Source organism: Liolophura sinensis, chromosome 1, assembly GCF_032854445.1.
Source record: "Liolophura sinensis isolate JHLJ2023 chromosome 1, CUHK_Ljap_v2, whole genome shotgun sequence".
NCBI lineage: Eukaryota > Metazoa > Mollusca > Polyplacophora > Chitonida > Chitonidae > Liolophura > Liolophura sinensis.
Genome location: NC_088295.1, coordinates 61,113,254 through 61,133,745, shown reverse-complemented (window position 1 = coordinate 61,133,745; position 20,492 = coordinate 61,113,254). Strand labels below are relative to the sequence as shown.

General features: G+C 38.8%; 1 long non-coding RNA gene across 1 annotated transcript; it reads left to right on the top strand.

Moving 5' to 3' along the window:
• The first annotated feature begins 264 nt into the window (after positions 1-264).
• On the top strand, positions 265-20,353 carry LOC135479662 (uncharacterized). Its single transcript, XR_010445877.1, has 3 exons — positions 265-380; positions 18,539-18,798; positions 19,378-20,353. It is a non-coding gene; the product is annotated as an uncharacterized LOC135479662 (long non-coding RNA).
• Positions 20,354-20,492: the final 139 nt, after the last annotated feature.

Genomic DNA, 20,492 nt, shown 5'->3' with positions numbered 1-20,492 from the left:
TAAAATATTAGTATGCTGTTTGGATGTCGCTGTAGGCAACTAACTATACCCTTCCTTGTCAGGATGATCCAAGTCCCGCACGTATGTCTTTGCGTCAGTGCTAGGTCACTGTAACACGCTTACGGCTATTCAGGGTGTGCCATTTATGCTAAATACAACGAACATTGCGCCCTACTTTAAACTTATCATACTGAATATACGCAGATCCGGTTTCACCAGGCGAACCCAGATGTGTACGCACATTTAGACTAAGATGGCCATGTATGAAAATGTATCGTAGTTGTAGAGCATAACTTCAGTCAAATTACTGGTTAATCCATAGCAAAAATGTCAACAAGAATGTTACGCGTGGTGAAACGGATTACCTGACATGTCTCAGAGTAAGTGTCTTTTCTATTTGTCTGTTGACGTCTTAATTTTACGCCTGCGTGTTTTTAACTTTCAAGTGCCCCAAGTTAATATTTCAAGGTTATCTTTCTTACTAACACCTCATCTGTGACACAATGTTCCAACTTAAGAGTGATAAGGTAATTTTTAATACAACCATTCTTACCGATTCCGGTATACAAAAAATAGAAAATAAGACTGGTTACGCAATAAAGAGAGGTCAGTTAAAAATGTTTTACCTCAAACATAAGTAAACGTAATTACATCCGGTGTAAATGTACTAAAAATTGTGACTAAACACAGTGTTTTTACCGCGTCTGGAAACTACATGTATAAACCTGAGTGGTTAACTTCCATTTTCATCCCGGGTGCTAAATTTGTGATAGTCTAATAAAGACTATAGCACACCGCTTCCTAGAGCACGAAAGAAGCTTAAATTTAGTGAATTGAGTAGACAAAATGTTGTACAATTCCTAGGATTAAGTGAGGATGTCTATAAAGAAGACTTCATAGAAAATGACATCACGGAAATTCTGTTGACCCGAATAAATGGGGGCCTAACACGGGAGAATATGGCAACTGTCGGACACGATGTAGATAGCACAAGTGACAAAGCGGACACCGAAGGCCTCCAGCAATGTCAGCCAGGTAGCCAGCCAACATATTCCTGTAATTACAGTTGCCATTTCTGAAGCCGTTACCCAGGCCGTGAAGTCTACTGTAGCAACAACAACAGCTGACCTGTCTGAAAAACTTACAAAAACAACTGACAATCTGTGGGAGAAAATGTTGCGGCCTGGCCTGTTGGTATGATATGAGCAAGACAAACTATAACAATACACCCGACGTGAAACGGTACGGATCAATCGCTTAGCAGAAATAAGTGAAATATCCAGGAAACTTTTGTTGATTTACTAAAACCCATAAATGATTCATTAATGATCAGTCACATTGACGTAGTACACCGAAATGGCAGAAAGCATGGCGATAGACCGAGGCCAGTGATGAAATTCGTCTCGCGCAGAGCAAAAGCCAAAGCAACTGAGAAACGCAAGTTACTGAGAGACTTTCCCAACAGACGTTATCAGTCTGTGTATTTGAACGATGATTTTGCACCTCTTCGTTCCAAACTTCTATTTGCAGCGAAAAACTGTGTAAACGTGGAAAGGATGTCCTCATTCAACGGGAAAATTTTCTGTAATCTGAAGTCAATACCTGGCCAACCATTTGATACGAAACCCGTAGTTGGTGAAACCCATGACGACCTGTTTGACTTGGGTGTGACTGATATCAATTACCTTGATTTAGGATTACACAATTTCAAAGTCCAGTGTGGCGACCGCATGGATCTCAGAAACTCGACCGACGCGTGCAATACAACGGATAACATGGATCTCAGAAACTCGGCCGACGCGTGCAATACAATGGATAACACGGATCTCAGAAACTCGGCCGACGCGTGCAATACAACGGATAACATGGATCTCAGAAACTCGGCCGACGCGTGCAATACAATGGATAACACGGATCTCAGAAACTCGGCCGACGCGTGCAATACAACGGATAACATGGATCTCAGAAACTCGACCCACGCGTGCAATACAACGGATAACATGGATCTCAGAAACTCAACCGACACGTGCAATACAACGGATAACATGGATCTCAGAAACTCGACCGACGCGTGCAATACAACGGATAAGATAGATCTCAGAAACTCGGCCGGCGCGTGCAGTACAACGGATAACTCAAGTCTACCTGTACCTACCCTTAAGGTTTGCGGACTGCGCTCGAAACTCATTGACCCAGAATTTGTTGAATTTATCTCTAGGTATGATATAGATGCGTTCGTGTAAACGAAACTGGATAATTTAGTCCAGAAAATTACAAGATATAAGTGGTTTTTCAATAGCAGGCATTCAAAACATTTAGTTCGCTCTGGAGGGAGAGCTATAGCAATTAGAGACAATCTGTCTTCATTTATAACTGTTGATCAAACTGAGTTGGAATATGTACAGTGGCTTCATGATAAACACATATACCTCAGCACGTGTCACAATGTTTACATAGGGGTGGTGGGTAACCTCTCCGAAATATCACGATGTGGACGTGCAGATAGCCTGGACATTAGTGAGCACGAGCTTAGTGGGCAAGCTATCGCCTCACTGTACGTGACTTTAATGCACGGCCTGGTGTAAACCAGGACTATTGTATTGTTGACAACACTCAAGACGGTGGTATAAATTTAGACAATAAATTAACTGATCACCTGTCGCAGATACTGAAATTGTGTGGTATCATTGTTCCCCTTCAACGATGTAGCAAGGACAAACGCCGCCCGAATAATTACGGCTATAGACTGCTCGATATTTGTAAATTTAATAACATGTATATCTGTAAAGGACGAATAGGTACAGACAAGGGTGTTGGTGAATTTACAAGCAGAGGGGTGAGCGTAACTGATTATGTTGTAGCAAGTTACAGGGATTAGAAATTATTAGAGAATTTGAAGTGCATGAATTCAGTAAACTTTACTTGGATATTCACTGTTCCCTTTCTCAGGATTCACCACTCGCATTAATTCTTCTGCAAATTATAGCCACTCTGCACCTACGTTTAGTAATAATAATACTCCAACACAGAAATGCTGGGACGTGTCTAAATACACAAATATGCAGAAAACATCGATCCTAAACAAATTACCGCCCTACGTAATCTCTTACGAAATCTCCACAAGCATAATAACCTTATCAAGGAGAAATACATTAATGAACTTTCTGTCCCACTTTTTGCCTGCTTTTACCATGATTGGCAAAAAAAGCACATTTTCGTCTTACATGCAAGAAAGACACAAAAATGACACTATCTAACATCCGTGGTTTAGTAAAGAATGCTAGAAACAGCGAAAACAAACGAAAACATGAAAATATCGACTTAACAAGGCAAGTAGAGCTTATAGGAATATTTTACGAAAGTCTCACAAACAATACCGATTCAATTTCAGAGGAGAGATTCAAAGCACAAGGAAGGTCAATCCAAAGGAAGAGCGGAAATATACTAATAGATTTATCACACACGCTACTGAGTACAAAGTACATATAAATGACCTGTTTGAACACTTCAAACAAGTAAATGCCTACGTTAGCCGGCCAATAGCCGATGAATTTGACTTCACGATAATCAGAGATCACCAGTTTGACTAATGGTGACAATTTGAACAGACCGATCACGTCAGAGGAAATACGTACTGCAGTCAGACAACTTAAGTGTTAGAAGGCTGTTGACATCATAGTGAATGGGTATATCACTTCCACATTTTTATACTAGTTAATATATATTTCAGTTTAATACTTGATTCTGGGTGTATACCAGAAAGAACAAAGGCAGCACAAAAGATCCAGAGAACTATAGACCAATTGTCCTGCTAAGCTGTATAGGAAAGTTATTTACTTTCATTTTAAACACAATGTTCCTTAATGAAAACATATTATTGTCAGAATCACAGGCTGGATTCAGGAAAGAATATTCAATTGTTGATCCATTATTAATCTAACTAAAGTAAAAAAGAAAAAGTTATTTTGCGCCTTTATTGATCTGAGCAAAACTTTGAACACAATCCAAAGGCAAGAATGAATAATGGGCCAAAATTTTGCAACATGGTATTGATGGTAAGATCTTTGAAGTAACTCAAAATCTGTATACAGACATGAAGTTTTGTGTTAAAATGGATAACTGCCTATCTGCAATGTTCGCATGCGAAATAGGTGTTCGTCAAGGAGAAAATTTGTCACCATTTCTTCTTTCTATTTAGTTGAATGACCGAGAACATTATATGGTATCGAACTTCTGTACAGGCGTAGAGATAGAGTCTGAAAATGACAACTATACATGTAGTTCTGACAATGACTTTGTATTTATTCAGTGTTCACAATTTTACCCGTGCGCGTCGAAAAAGAAGTGTTTTGTAATGTTTCTTGTCTTCGTAAATTAGTGTGGAAGTGACTTTTTTATATCTTTGGAATTGGTCGAAGTTAACAGCATTATTACTGATTCGTAATATCTAACACTAAAACAGACTGGACTTTTTCCTGTGAAATTAAGGAGAGAAAATTTAGAAGAAAGTAATACAATGGGTTACGGGCTGTATAGTTTACATTTTATTTATGCAGACAAAGAATAAAAATTAATAAAACTGTTTTGAGTGTTTTTTTTTCTCAGTTACATTCCTTTCCTCCATAAACTGCACATTTTCACATCTGCTCGGATATGCAGAAATACATTTTGAACGCGCAGCGCTGAATTTTATGTAGCTCAAAATTCTGTCTATGTACGTTGTGTATACTGTCATCCAGCGCATACTTTTATACACGCCAGTCACGCTGTGTATGGTTATCAAACACATGCAATCCCGTTCTATATTAATTTTGCCATGTGTTGAATACTTTGAGAATTAAAATTGTCTTCCGAAAAAATCACTATATTAATATACACAGGTCTACCGTGGTTTAGCTTCTTAAACTGCTTATTCTCGGAAAATTTCTTCCGATATCTAAAGCGCTTTGGCAGGGACATTATTATGTACATGTATACAGCCTCATGTACAGGATTTGACAGCTATATTAAGCAACAACCAGTGTTATGATTTGTAAGTGTAAATTGAAAGTGTAGTTTGAGGTCCCAGTGTTTCCGATCAATGACGTCACAGGTGGTCCTGTAAACCCTTATCTGACATCCCAGAACTATTAGATGTAGGTCAAATGTTTGCTTGTGGCTTATTTCTTCTGTTCGGTTAGGCTATATAGGCTATATGCCACTGCAACACACAGTGGTAATAAAAGAATAACTCAATCTTTTCAAACCTTTCGAGATATACATGTCACGCTTTTCGGAGAATATTCCTGTAGGTGCATGCATGAAAGGTCATCTTTGCAGCATGTATTTTACTGCTGCATAAAATGACTCAACACAGTTTTAAAACATTGCTGTGCAGGTCAGAGAGTTCAAAACATCCACAATGCACGGATAAGTATTAAATCAGTCTAGTCATAACTAACCAGTGAAGTACTACTGTTTGACATCTTTCTATACCTCGGGGCGAAAGGTTAATACTATCTCGCTTTTACGTTTACTTTTTATTAGGTAATAATAGATACCTTACTATTTTTTTTTTTGTACCGCATACCTTTATCATCCTAGAGTGAATACACATGTACATTAACTGAGGGGCGTATGACGAATAGCAGTGTACTAACACACATACATTTAGCACTGCATAATGCATGCAAAACCCGTTTATTCGATGTTTTCACCTACTAGTACCGCTACAGACAGAGACAGATCTGTAATATCACCAAGGTCGCCCATGTTTTGTTGTACATGCTGAGCACATTTCTTTTCTCATAACGTGGCACTAAAGATAGAAACCGTACATAGCCTTTACATTAAAAATGCAACAGCCCGAGATGCACGCATCTTGGTTCTTTTGATAACTTGGAAACATATTGGCCCACGCATCTTGGTTCTTTTGATAACTTGGAAACATGTTGGCCCACGCATATTGGTTCTTTTGATAACTTGGAAACATGTTGGCCCACAAAATCAAGCGTCTGTTTCCATAGCAATAACGTTGCTCTTCAGTTTACATCTATTTGTTTATTTATGTGTCGTGTTTATAAACACTTTGTAACATCACAAACATTGCTTTCTATGCTGTACCATTTACTGGCCTATTTACTAAATATGTATATACTATAATGCTATCTATCTGGCTATCTACAATTTTTCTTTCCTCTGACTATATATGAGAATATATGTATCCATTTGACAATAGTAACATATACATAACATTTAAAAATATACTTACACTCTCAGGGCACAACAAACAGAACGTGATCATATCAACAGATATAGGATGTTTTAAGTGAGGTAGAAGTACATTTATGTATTAACTATTGAAGAACTCTTCGTATCAGCCTTGGCCTATACAATTCTGGGTAAGTGATAAAGTCTGGAACCAACCTACGAATGGTCGTGGGCTTCAGCCGGGATTTGCCCGGTTTCCTTCCACCATGATACGGCGTAAAACACTCATCAAATTAATAACACATTTTTGGTGATTGTGACGTCTTTGTCTAACTTGGTTGCAAGACCATGAATCTGTGTTAGCCTGAAACCAGACTAAGTCATAACTTTAAAAAAGCTTTTATGTGCTAAAATTTTAACTCACGCACCTTACTAATTTTTATTTTAATAAGAGATGTTCTAGACTATCGAAACAAAAATTAAATTTTTCGTTCATATTATTTATTTAGTTATTTAGTTTTTGTGTATCAAACGCCATACGCAAGAATGTTTTCTCATGACGAACTCCTACAAAGGTACAATATTCTGCTATACGCACTAGTAAAAAGGTAGAAAAATATGCATTTGAATCCTTTTTGGTAATGGTTATGAATCGTTTTAAAATAATCCCCTTCGAAATGTACTAAATTGTGCCTTGGCCCTCAATCAAATTGCATGTGTTCTCAAACTTGCCGAGAGGCAGAGGGACAGACAAATACAGTATATCTTTGGCGCCGGTGGCCAGTTGTGCAGGCATAGTCGGATTGTACTTTCATGCTTGTGTGTTTTGGAATATTGTTCTTTATTACCACGCCAAAAGACATTAATGAAACGCAGATAAATATGTAAGATTTGAGGTGAATTTGTAAGGTGGGATCCATCCGGTATAATATCATTAAATATTTGTTTTCGATTTAAGTGTTTATAAGACTTCACTATCGACGAAATATTTGCAGAGATATGAAATATAGTTCTGTATGACTGCTATCTCACCATTTGTAATTCAGGCTTAGAGCGTAAAAAAAGATGAGTTTTCGTCATTCAGTTTTCATAAACACAGGTATAGCCTTGCTAACCACTATTATCAAAATACTGAAGGCAAGAACGGCCACTTCATTAGATTTTCCACTGTACAAACACAGATATAACCTTATTAACCACTATCATCAAAATACTGAAAAGGCGGGTTAAGTTACCGGTACCACTTTTTATAGAGAACAGTGCAATTATATCTCTTCATCATTCAGATATCTCGGCGTTGTATTTGACAAGAGACTTACATGGTCAAAGCATATTGAAATGATTATTGCAAAATGTCAGAAGGTCCTTAACATTATGCGGGCTATATCTGGGAAATCCTGGCTTCTAATCTTGTATAGAGCGCTGACAAGATCGCGCCTAGACTATTGTTGTGAAGCTCTTGACTCTGCTTGCTTTTCTCTTAAATGTAAATTGGATGCTGTTCAATGTGCTGCTCTCAGGATTTGTACAGGGACGCTTTAGACCACAACTCTTAATGTTTTACAAGTGATATGTAACGAGTGGCCATTGGATCTTAGGAGATACTTGCACACTCTCAAATATTCTCTTGTGTTGAAGGCATCTCTTAATAAATCAGCATCATCTGTTTTTAACACTTGTGAATATGATAGCACTTTAAATGTTCATAAGAAGTAGAAGCCATTTAACCTCGGAGCATAACTGAACGCTCGGGCTGTAACACAAGTTGCCTTCAAAAAATCTCTGTTCCTAACTTCCCACCTCGGCAATTTGGTAACCCCCAACATCTCATTGGATTTTCAAAGTGTAATCAAGAAATCTGATCCTGTAAATGTTACGAAATCCTTTGCAATGAGTTACGTCTGCGACACTGCCTGAATATTTACACGGATGCATCCAAATGTCAGAGAGTGGCAAAGTGGGGGCAGCATTTTGTATCCCAGACTTTAAGTATAATAAAAGCTTCCGGTTATCGGATTTCAGTTCAGTATTTGCTGCTGAACTTATGGCTATTTTAACATCCCTGTGTTTTGTGATAGACTTTATTCCGAAAAATGTTGTTACTTTTACGGATTCTTTAAGTGCTTCACAAGCCATAAAAACCTCAGTTGGAGTGTATCCTCATCCATGGTGTTAGAGGTTTTACATATGTGTGCAGGGCTACATTTTAAAGGAGTTAATATCAGTCTTGGTTGGATCTCAGGGCATGCAGGCATGGCTGGAAATGAATTGGCAGATTTCCTAGCAAAACAAGCTCTTGCTTGCGCCAGTGTTACCTGAAATATTAGTTTTACACCGTCAGACATTATTGGCTACATGCAGTCACATTTTATTGGTCTGTGGCAGAGTCAGTGGGAAACCTCTGGGTAGGGAAGGATCTTTTTTCAATTCCACCCCACAGTTTCCTCTCGTTTGTTAACACTCCCATCACGTAGATCCGAAGTTATGCTTTATAGATTACGAACAGGCCATACCCCATTAAATTCATATCTCCACAGGTTTAAAGTACGTGATTCTAACCTGTGTCAAAGTTGTCTTGTTGAAGAAACTGTTGAACATTTTTTGTTTAAATGCAACAGGTTTACAACCCAAAGAACGAAGCTTTTTCATGTCATTTGTGCTGGGGTGCGTAGACCGGGTATGGAATCTGTTCTTAAGCCAGTAAGAAACGTGCAAAAAGTGCTTCAAGCAGTTGGAAACTACATTGTCAGTTGCCATAGGTTTTAATTTTTTTATTGCTCTGTCGCAGGACCATAATTCCTCTCTGCATGCTTTTGGTTTAACCTACTTGTGCATTTTATCATGAGCTGTAATCTTGTTTAGATTTCTTTTTTTGCATGAAATGCTGCTTGTGTATATTGGTGTGTTTTATTATTGCTTTGCATGATCAGAACTCCACTCCGCATGTATCTGGTTTAGTTCATTTGCGTTTGTGTGCTGTTGTTATGAACTGTTTTTTCTGTGCCTACCTTTGGTGTGTTTTGCCATGATCTGTAATTGATGTTGTTGTATTGCTTTGGCGTGAATCATTCCAATGAATGGAATGCCAATAACATTATATGTCTCTGTCTGTCAAAATACTGAAGGCAAGAACGGCTACTTCATTATATTAGCCACTGTACAAACACAGCCATAAAGACAGCCTACACGAGACTGAATGGTGGTCGTTCAATACAAAAACATTTTTATACACCCAATACCCTAAACGGTATGGCAAGATTATTGTGAACCACCGATTTCGTTACCTAGGAAATTTCGTCACTATAACCATATAGCTACAGCGTATACATATTATGTCTATTTTTGTGGTGTCGTTCCTCCACGCGCTACATTTCGTTTTCATGATTACCCACGGCGTCTGTGTTTAAAGCCTGCTCTTAATAACCTGTCAAGGATTATGTTGTTCATGAATGGTCATGACCTGAACTACCATAGCTAAGCAAAATCGCACTTACTCCAGATCTGTATATACAGATAGCATTTTCTGAAATTCAGCCGAGATGCCGTGACTGCGTGACTATGTAACTGGTGGAGTATTGCAAGTGCAGGCTTTGTCCAGTGGCGAAAGGGATACTACAAGACAGCCGTCTTATGATCGAGTGTGTGGCGGTGACGGGGTGTAGTAAGCCTTCAACTGTCCATATATCACAGGCAGTGGAGAAAAATTCTTGATGTACATGGGTAGCCACGCAATTCACATTCAATATATTGACCCTTATTAATCCTTATTACATATATAATCTATATCTACCTTCACACTGGTAGAATTCCGTTGCTGTAGCCGGAAACAGATCGGTCCACTGTATCATCTACACGCAGGTCACACACACGCATGCACGCTTTAGCAGATAACAGCTTACTTAATGAGAGCGATTTAGATCCAATACAAACAAGTGTTAGCGATAGCCCTCCTTTAAAATCTCCTCGCCACAGGAAAATCGATGCAGTAGTTTAACCTGACATCGAGGTCTATCTGTAACGAGCGGCCAACTTGAACGAAGGCTTGAATGAAGCCGTTCTCGCGGCACACTGGCTGTTTATTGGCCGAGGATCCGCCCTCCCCCCTGTCTACAAGAAACAGCCAATTAAAATGCTCGGGGCATAGAGACTAAACGGTTTTGAATGACAGCTATACAACTATGCCATTAAATGACAGATTAGTCACTCACTCTTGAATAACGGCTTACACTGGCAGTCAATTAGCTGGTCGATTGCGTGTTTTCACAAGGTTGTCCTCCCGCATGCAGCCATGCAGTAAATACAGGTGTTGGTGTCAGTGCACTAGCAAAGTTATTCTTATTCTGCCTTCTTCACTCTTTAACACTACACAACGCCGTTTAAAGACCAAGTGGATATCTCGAGAAGAGAGCTCATAAACTGTGGCGTATTACCCATGTAATACCTCTGTGGGCTACATGATGGCCCGTAGTCAACATTTAGTAATTGTCTAATAGTTTTACACTGTATGGAAACTATAATGCATTTATGTCAACCACATCAACAATTCTTAGCAAAAGACATGGGTTTCCCATGGCTCTGTCTGGTTTTCTTCTACTATAATAAGTGAAATATTCTTGTTTAGCGCTTAGTATCAATTAAATAAATACATAAACGAGTGAGTGAGTGATTGCCTCGGGTTTAACGTCGTACTCAACAATTTTTCATTCATATGACGACGAAAATACATAAATGAATAAATAAATAAACTGCTGTCAGTGGATACATCATCATTTGAGGGAAGTGTGTAGTCATTTGGAAATATGAGCCAGTGGGGTACGAATTGCTGCCGCATGTCAAATGTGGCTCTCTAGTAATAGGGGATAATACATATATATCCCTGACAATTGTGACAGTCTGTTCGCTCAGTTAGTTAACCTCTGTGTCGTCATTATATAGAGCTAAAATCATGGTGTCATTAGATACAACAGACGTTGATATAAATATAACAAAAAAACTAGAATGATCACAAAATACTTGTGTTCACAAAATATTAGTGACTTTCCATCGAATGCCGTTTAAAGTGATAGAGACTACCATAATAGCTATACTTACATGTACATTTCCATAATACCAGAGTCTACTGACTAAAATATATACGATGTACCGACATGCGTAACGTATAAGACTGCAGTATATTACATCACAGTTAAGCTAATTAGAATTAGAAGCTAATAAATGCTGGGTGCTGTCGGATAGGTGAAATATTCTTGTGTATGGAGTAAAACACCAATCAAATGAATAAATCAAATAAATGATAGAATTAAGAAATTCTCCGAAATGCCTAATACATCGTGCTGTCAAAAATATCATAGAAAGGTGCGAAAAGATTCGTTATTTTGGTTATCACGTAGAATGACTCAAATTTACGCACATTGGTCTCATTCATACCTCGAGCATCGACCGGCCCAGTGGTCTAGTGATGAAAGCGTCCGCAAAACAAAAAAAAAACTTTAAAAATTGTATTTGTTGCTACCTCGTTTGGCGCTGAGAGAATAGACCAAACATATCCAAGCCAAGGTCACCGTGTCCTCGACGTATAAAATTTATGTCAATATCAACTGTGTGCTTCTCTTCACATCACTCCGTCCTAAGCTATCATGCTCTTTATTACTTTTATAGCATGTATACCTGGGTGGTATGTGTACAGCGTTGTTTTGGAAACTTCTCTGGCTGACTATGGGGACAAATCTACAAGTGTCTAATACGATGACTCAATATATCCGCAGAACAGAAATCTTAGATCATCGACAGTGTCACCACACTCGTACCGGTACTTACCCTAAAAATGAGTGAGTGAGTGAGTGAATGCTTGAGGTTTTAACGTCGTACTTAGCAATTTTTCAGTCATATGACTATGCCTAAAAATGAAGAGCTGATTTTGTTTCCTCACGATCCCTTCTTTTCCCTGTATATTTTACAGCAGAAGATTAAAATTGTATGAAGCCATCATTCTCAGAAGACTGTAAGACTCGGTTGAACTAATGTTTTGGCCGTTCGTCTGATGTCCGGTGTTCTATACAGAATAAACATACATTCCTCTGCTCAGGGCTTCTGACTCATTATGGAGATTTATCGAGGAGTTGCGATGAGACAAAATTCGACAAAACCGAAGTCAACGATTTCGAATACAAGAAAAGCCCATTGCACCTTTACAAAACGTACACTCAGTTAAATATAACACACATACTCTATTAATTCAATATAAAGATTCTATTACACTTACAGGATGCTACTTTGAATGTGACACGATATTGTGTTATAATAACAGAATACATACTCGTTAGCGGGGCCTCCGTGGCTCAGTTTACATAGCATTGACATTACTTCCCAAGCTCAATGACCTTTTTTCCGGCAGCCCAGCTCGGATAGTCGTGGGTTTCCATCCGGCTCTACCCTGTTTTCTCCCATCACAATTCCGACTCCTGTCGTATAATTGAAATATTCTTCACTACGGCGTAAAACACCAATAAAATACATAGATAAATGTTTTGTGAAAATAAATTTCAGAAGAAAGTTGAAATTTTGAAGATAATTGTATGTGCACCAAAAGCGTTTTAGAGAATGTCCTATGTGGGTTGGGTGCATCAGGTCACAACGGTCATCCTCGTACTCGGCAGTAGCGATAAAACCCATAATTAGCGTTAATTCAACTGTTCTTTAACTAGAGGCTGAAGTAACCGATAACTTTGGGCCCCACTCCCAGGGGGATGTGCAGGGGTGCCGCACCTACATGTATATGAGAATCAAAGTTTTGGAGTTTTCGCCTATAGCTCAATGTGTTCCATGTGTCGAACCTTCGCGATTTGATACACCTTTGCTAGCTCCAGAGCTAACATACGTTTAACCATGCAAACTTAACAGGTAGAGTCAAAAAGAGACTTCCTGCCAAAGAGTGCATTAAATTTATTTCAATTATCATGTTCGTATCATCGCGCATACAAAAAGAAAACAACAACAAATGAATCCACATTGATTTAAATATGTGCCTCACATATAAAATGAATTAAACCAAAATTTTGTCTACACTCATTAAACTTCTATTTACATTCTCCTATGACTATAAATGCTCTCTCGGCTCTGCATCAATGCAGGCACAACAGGGTCACTAATATAGAATGAACTTCTCCGTGGATATTTTCACAGGGAACGCGCTCACAAAACCACCTGTGAATACGCTTTGTGTTCACGTGCTGTTTGTGAGAGCATTGATAAAGAACTGAATTTTCGGAAAAAGTCTTCATAAAAAATTACCTTGTGTCTTCTTGACTTGCTTACACGCACAGCTGAACGTTGTGTATCTGTCCAGGCGTTATCACGTAGATCTCCCTATAGCTTTGCCTTGCATATGCGACTGATGCACTAAGACCTCGCGTTTTGCCTTTTATTTCTCAGGCCGAATTATTATTGGTCGAAAACCAAAGGGAATGTCCCGCTAATGATTTCACTGGCCGCTCCATGTCTTAGCGCGCGACCGTCGCCTCTACTGCTTATCTGTATTAACTTATCTGTATTGTGACAAGTGTTAAGGACCCGTAGTAGGCCTATCGATCACTCCAACTGAAAACAAACACTGTTTTGGACCAACATTGAGCAATTCAGGTTTCAGGTTACGCCAGTCCCTGCCTGCCTGACTGCGTGGGTCATATGTCTTATGTGAATATGTCTGTGGTAACAACGTGGAACTAAAAGTATGATGTCACCTACCTACCTACCTGTTGTGTGTATGTGGGCTTCCTCTGAATCGGAATTATTCATTGCTTACAGTAATCGATTTTTTTGTTTAGTGACCCCGTGTATATGAAAATCCTTCATTTCTTCTCTGACCCTACTTCCATGTCTCACACAAGTTAGCCAGTGGATCACTGCTTTCTCCACAACTCTCTTCATACACTTCATCTGAGAAAAACTTTCCCGGACTACTCCTGCAAATAAATGAATAACGGCAATTTCAGGCAAATATTTATTTGGCACATGCGTGTGTATGTACATTAAAACACTTGTCACCGGGCAAACAGTCCTTGCACATATAATATGTGTGTACTGTATGTACACACGCACACCTTCTCCCTCTCCCCTCTGCTCCACGGAAGAACACGCCTACATGGGCATATATCTGTGTGAGTCTACTGTCAGTTGGTCCGTCTGTTTAGAGCCTCAGTTACAGGGCCACTGGTAGAGCCTGTTGTGATGCGCGGTAGACCTCCAAGTTCTTTGCCACTGAGACACTTAGCTTTCTTAGGGTGAAATCAGTGTGCATGACCTTTAAATTGTTGACATATGTTGGGTACTTCAGGAACACAAATGAATGTTACCTTAACATATACTTTTCGCTTTGTTAACTACCTTCCCTACATAGCTTTCAACATCAGTCTGATATATTTTATATTACGAGTATATTTCATTTAGAATATGCTGTTGTCATGGTAATCAAAATAATCCAAAAAAGTCTTATAAAAATTGTATTAAGTCAATGGTGGAATGAAATGCACATAAATCATATTCCCATATCAATATATCTTGTTGTCATAGTAATCAGTGAAAATTTGTTTAGAAACTATTTCTGTGGTCAGAATTTCTACCGATAATTATATACCAAGCCTGAAACAGTAATATTTTGCTAGTATCTTCACTGTTGAGTTTTATATGGAGGCTCTAAATACCCAAACTGGGTTTTATTAATTATTACCAAATTGTATATTAATATGCAAATGATATGCAAATTAGACCATCCGCAGGCTGCTCTCAGACCTTCCCTCGTACGGCCGCATTGGTGAGAGGCTCCTTGGGTCATTACGCTGCGCTAGCGCGCTAACCAACTGAGCCACCAGGTGTTTTATTATTGGCGTGATTAATTTCATATTATATTTTATATACTCTTTTATATCGAATCCACCTCCCTGAAGTTTTATTTAGAAATTTTGTGAGGCATCAGGCAAGAGGAGTTGATTTCCTCTGTCTGGTTTCCTTCATAGACTTAAATTACTGAAAAAAGTCTTCGTTTATACAAAGGCGCAGACCTAAACCCCGAGGATGTAGGAGATATGGAACTAGCATGCATGTAATACATGGAATTATATAAAAGCAATGTATTTGGCTTCTACCGAAAGAAATCTCCATTTGAGATTACTAGTATCTGAAAAAATATGCAAATATGTCACAGAATTGGACCTCAGCCCTTCAGGCAACTTGGCCTTAAAGGTTATAACCTAGTGCTCCCCCGCGTTTGGATCGGTGCACAGAATTGGTCCTCACTGACAAAAACATAGTTTGTCTTTGATGGTAGACATGCCGTTAACTGTGTTCCGTTTCACAGTTGACTGTATTCATATTATTTGGCAGAATTGCTAACGATGCTGTAGTTAAATGTCTAAAAGTTCTTTAAACCATGAAAAAGGCTATAGTCTAAGAAAATTATATACTAGTATTTAATGTGATTTTTGAATTTCATCTCACCTTTATTTATTTCAACTGATTTCAGAAAAATCAGTTTACTATTTTGGATTTGGATGTTATCACCCTCCTGTCGAAAGACAATTGTTTCCTGGTTTTAAATGTTCTCATCACGATTTGACTGAAATACTGCCAGTGTGGCGTAAAACTCCAATCACTTATTCCTTTCGTAATACTGATTAATTGTGTACCACAAGCCATGCAGATGTATCCAAAAAATTGTTTGTATACTAAATTATACTATAATACGGCAGAGAAAATCGCAAAACGGACAAAGTTTCATTTAACATGTGGCACAGGCGCAACTACTTACTAACAATATACTGTAGTCTACTTATATAGGTAACTGTTCTTTTATACATATACACCCGAGCTACTAGAATCGGACGTTTAACAGCTGAATTGTAGAATATGTATACTTATTTGCTCATTTATTTCATTGCTGTTTACGCCGTACAAAAGAATATTTCACTTATACGACGGCGCCCAGCATTATAGTGGGAGGAAACTAGATAGAGCCCAGGGCAAAGAATACGTACACAATAATGGTGACAAATGGTCTCTATAGCTAAACACCTGTGTCGCACACTCCCATACCTCAGCCCCAGTATAAAGGGCGGGGATGTCTGGGCGTTAATAATGCAATATGGATATCGTCTTACATACCAGCTCCTGTGAGGGCGCGTGTGAAGTGTAACTACCCCCTAGTCTACTTGATATACACGGTGTCACAGAAGTCGCGCACCATTCAAGTTGAGATTGAATGCTTGAGCCACAGAGCGGTGTTTTGCCATCTCTTCCAAACATAAAAACCAATTCAACTCTTTCTTGTACTGTTAGTTTATTAGCCATAATTAACTCTGAAAGAGAGAAAAAAAATTAAAATCAGTATTAAATCTGAAACAGAGAAAAAAAAATTAAAATCAGGATGGTGCGCGACTTCTGGGAAACCCTGTACGTGTAGCTATCAGTGTGTGAATGTTAGCTGCCCGAATTTGCCGGATCACTTCTCTTACGCACACTTGAGTGATAAAATTTATATATAACGAATTCATGTACCTGATGTATATAACAAGAGGTGGTAGTGAGAGCGGTGAGGTGTTTGCTCCTCATGCAGGAGATAATTGCGTAGCAATACGTTATTCAGTAAACGACAGGTTGTTCAGTAAACAATGGCAGGTTGTTCAGTAAACAATGACAGGTTGTTCAGTAAACAACGACAGGTTGTACAGACAACGGAATGATACCCGTATTCAACAGTTCTGTCTCAGCAGCAGGAAATAACACGTTATTGGTGTTATAACACGTCATTCCATACACCAAAGCAATTAATCTCACCATTTTAACAGAAAATATGTTGTGTGGGGGATGATAGAGTATAGTCTAACAGTATCTTTATGCTGCATCAATAGAATATGTGTGTGATATATTTAGCAGAAGAATCTGCTGCACTAGAAAAATACATTCTTGTATCACTCAGCCAACAGACTTTCTCTTTAAATTAACCGCTTAATTTTTTGAGTGTATGTGAAGATAGGGGAAAATGAGCTCATCGTTGACAGCACTAGTTAAACTACTGACCTACATATGTACTTAAAACTTACTTCTTGATTTCCGACGGGAGTTGGACAGCTCAATCATTCAGCAGGTTCTTCGATCAAATGGTTTTTAAAATAAATCAAAAATGGCACATTTTAAAATTGATAACTTTTCTCATTAGGCCCAAACATGAGCGCGGCCCCACATTACACCCCGACCCCCACTTTACATCCCGACCCCCATTTTACACCCAGTCCGCCATCTTATACCTCGTCCCCCAACTTACAGCCCGGCCCCCACCTTACACCCCGGACCCCACATTACACAGACTTTTATGAATTTAGACTAAATTTTTGTATGAATTTAGACTCAGTACTGGTATTTAAGTATTTCTATTGGCTAGAAAAACACGCTCAAGTTTTCAATTTTTCAAAAGTTCTTTTAGCACATTCGACCTGCAGGTCATAGGAACATCTGAAAGTGATTGTCTCTGGTAGAATTGGAGCACGTGTGCCCACAATTAATTTATATTTCATGCAAAAGAAAACAATGATGTAATAACTGTGCATAACTGTATTGCAGGTGTCAAATAAATGTTTTCCGTCATAATGTGTAATAGCCATCATAGGTACTAGACTTTAGGTGACACTCTGCAAACTCGGCTATGTAATCTTTTTATCTGCTGATGACAAACATATACCTCCAGAGCAAAAAGTGCATAACTCATGACTGGTGTTTAGTTGTGTGATCCATATTAGTTCATTGGTTATCTAATTTTGGCAGTCAGTTGATATAGTTGCCATTCCAGCGGCGGACAAAAATCTAGGCCAAAGCCAGGTTAGTTCGATCGACCGTTAATATGGGATCATGTGCATCAAGATGAACACGTAACAGGTTTTCTTTTCTCTGTTATACTATATACAGAGGTGCTTTCTTTTCCCTGTTATACTTTCTATAATGAGCGAGTAAAGTAAAAGGGTAGAACAGGATATGCTCAAGAATGTGAGGTACCAACCAACCCGCGTACACTGACAGCTGTGTGAGCACAAGGCATTTGGCTGGATAATTTTAAATGGGCCAAGTTTCAGTCATTCATTCGAGCTGAGGCTAAAGTTTCAAACAGGATATTTCCACAAAATTCCGCGTAGAGAGCAAATCCTTTTCAATAAGCTCTTGCAGTGTGCACTTGTCTGTATATATCCATTGGGAAGCATTGTGAACTCCACGGCAAAGTGACGTTACTTGGCTTCGTCTATACGGGAGAAGTTTGGGTTTAAATACTAACGTCATTATTATTTTGACATATAATTTCTCACTATAGGTTTGACACCGTATCTAACGTCTGTACCAGCACGATGCAGCATACAGTATAAACTGATGTCCATGCACGAGATACAAAACTAGAAAGCTTGCTGTGGGCAGTAAACTTTAGAAGGAGTCAGGGTTGAATCCATGGCTGGCAAATGGGGGAGATAGGGGAAATCCTTTTCCCCTAAGACACAGGAAGTCTGACGTGTGAATGTCCAGATGCTGAGAGACCCGGTACAACAACAACACCAGCATGGTCATGTACCCGTGCCTGTATGTTGGAAAGTAGATACAAAGTAAAAATCACTCTGTATAATATTTGTCAGAAATATTATGTCAAAAACAATTACAGACAACAGGTGATTGCCTTGTTCATTTCTCTATATGATAGTAATCGTATTCTGGTGAGAACATCTACATGTACCTACGGCACTAAGATCGTGCACTATCAAAGACCCGCAAGTCATTTTTTTCTGATCACTCCAAAAATTTGCATGGAAGTGGAGTCTTTGTGGGATGCATGTATTGTTGGGTGCTTTTGGATAGGTTGAATTTTGGAGGTTTTGGAAAAGACTGCCAATAATAGTGGCATGTTTGCATCTTTTTTATGAAGCAAATACAATTCTGGTGACTTGAATAACTGTGTGTAATGTACTATATACGACTGATAATTTAACACTTCCCATCTGTGACATTTCTGTATGAGAAATTCAGCATTCACACATCTCGTATCACTTATCTGTACGAGATATTTGGTGATATAACCTGTGGACGGTTCAACAAGCTTTCTGTTCAAATGCTTTCAGATTATGTAACACAGCAAAATAATATTATTCGTTTTTTCTTTTACAGTGCTTTAAACCGAGTTGACTCGGTAAGCGGTCCATTTATTGCCATATCAGTCATCGGTCGTGCTGAGATCATGCTTCACAGAATGCTAACCCCTAACTTCCGTCTACAACAGCAAGGTCACCGAGGCAGCCCATGTATTGTGAAAACGAATAGGCCTATATATAAGAGAATGCATGCAGTCGTGTTGCCTGTAGTCTTAGGGCATGTACTATATTTGCCAGGTGTATCACACAGTGTAAGAGAATAATACATCTACATTGCCCTCTTTGTAGGGTTTTCAGCTTGAACGTTGCGGTTTAAGCAGTCTAGCCACTGCTGTAGTGGATTTTTCGGGCTCTGCGCGCAGGATTTTCTCCGAATTCAACAGGATAAATATACTTAGCATACCAGAGTTAAAAGTATAATCTTAGCGTTGGTATTTGTCTGTATGTATCATTTTGCAGGTATATTTCACAGTACAAAAAATAACAATGGTTCATGTATGTTACACCCACTTTATAAACTTTTTAACTTCACTTTGAGCGATGGCAATCTCCAGTCAAAGCTGCACTGGACATAGGGCCTACCTATATAGTTGTAATAAAGTGAAGATCTTCAGTCAAAGTTTCACTAAATATACAAGAACATTTACATGTACATTGGCCGCCACAGTTAAAGGGGAAAATAACCTAATGTGAATTTCCCGCTTTTTACATGTACTATACTGTTCTGTCACAAAAGCCTGCCATATTTGTTGCTGCCTGGCTTAGCGCTCAGCACCCAGAAACTAGAGCAAGCAGGCAGTACTCGTTGGCTCGGTACCAGTATGATGTGAATAGGCAGTGTGTCATGCTGGGTGTCTGTGGCATGACAGTTCAGTGGTAGCGGCACATTGGCGGCATTGACTCTGCTACAAGAAGACACACTATATATGTGAACACACCTAATGACTTCTCTTCGCTATATGAATGAAACATCGTTAAGTACGATGTTAAACCCCTAGCATACATACATACATACATACATACATACATACATACATACATACATACATACATACATACTAAATGTATGTATACATACTAAAGGGGGATGCCAATAGCCCAAACGGTAGACTAGTCAGCCTTGTAAAGTGA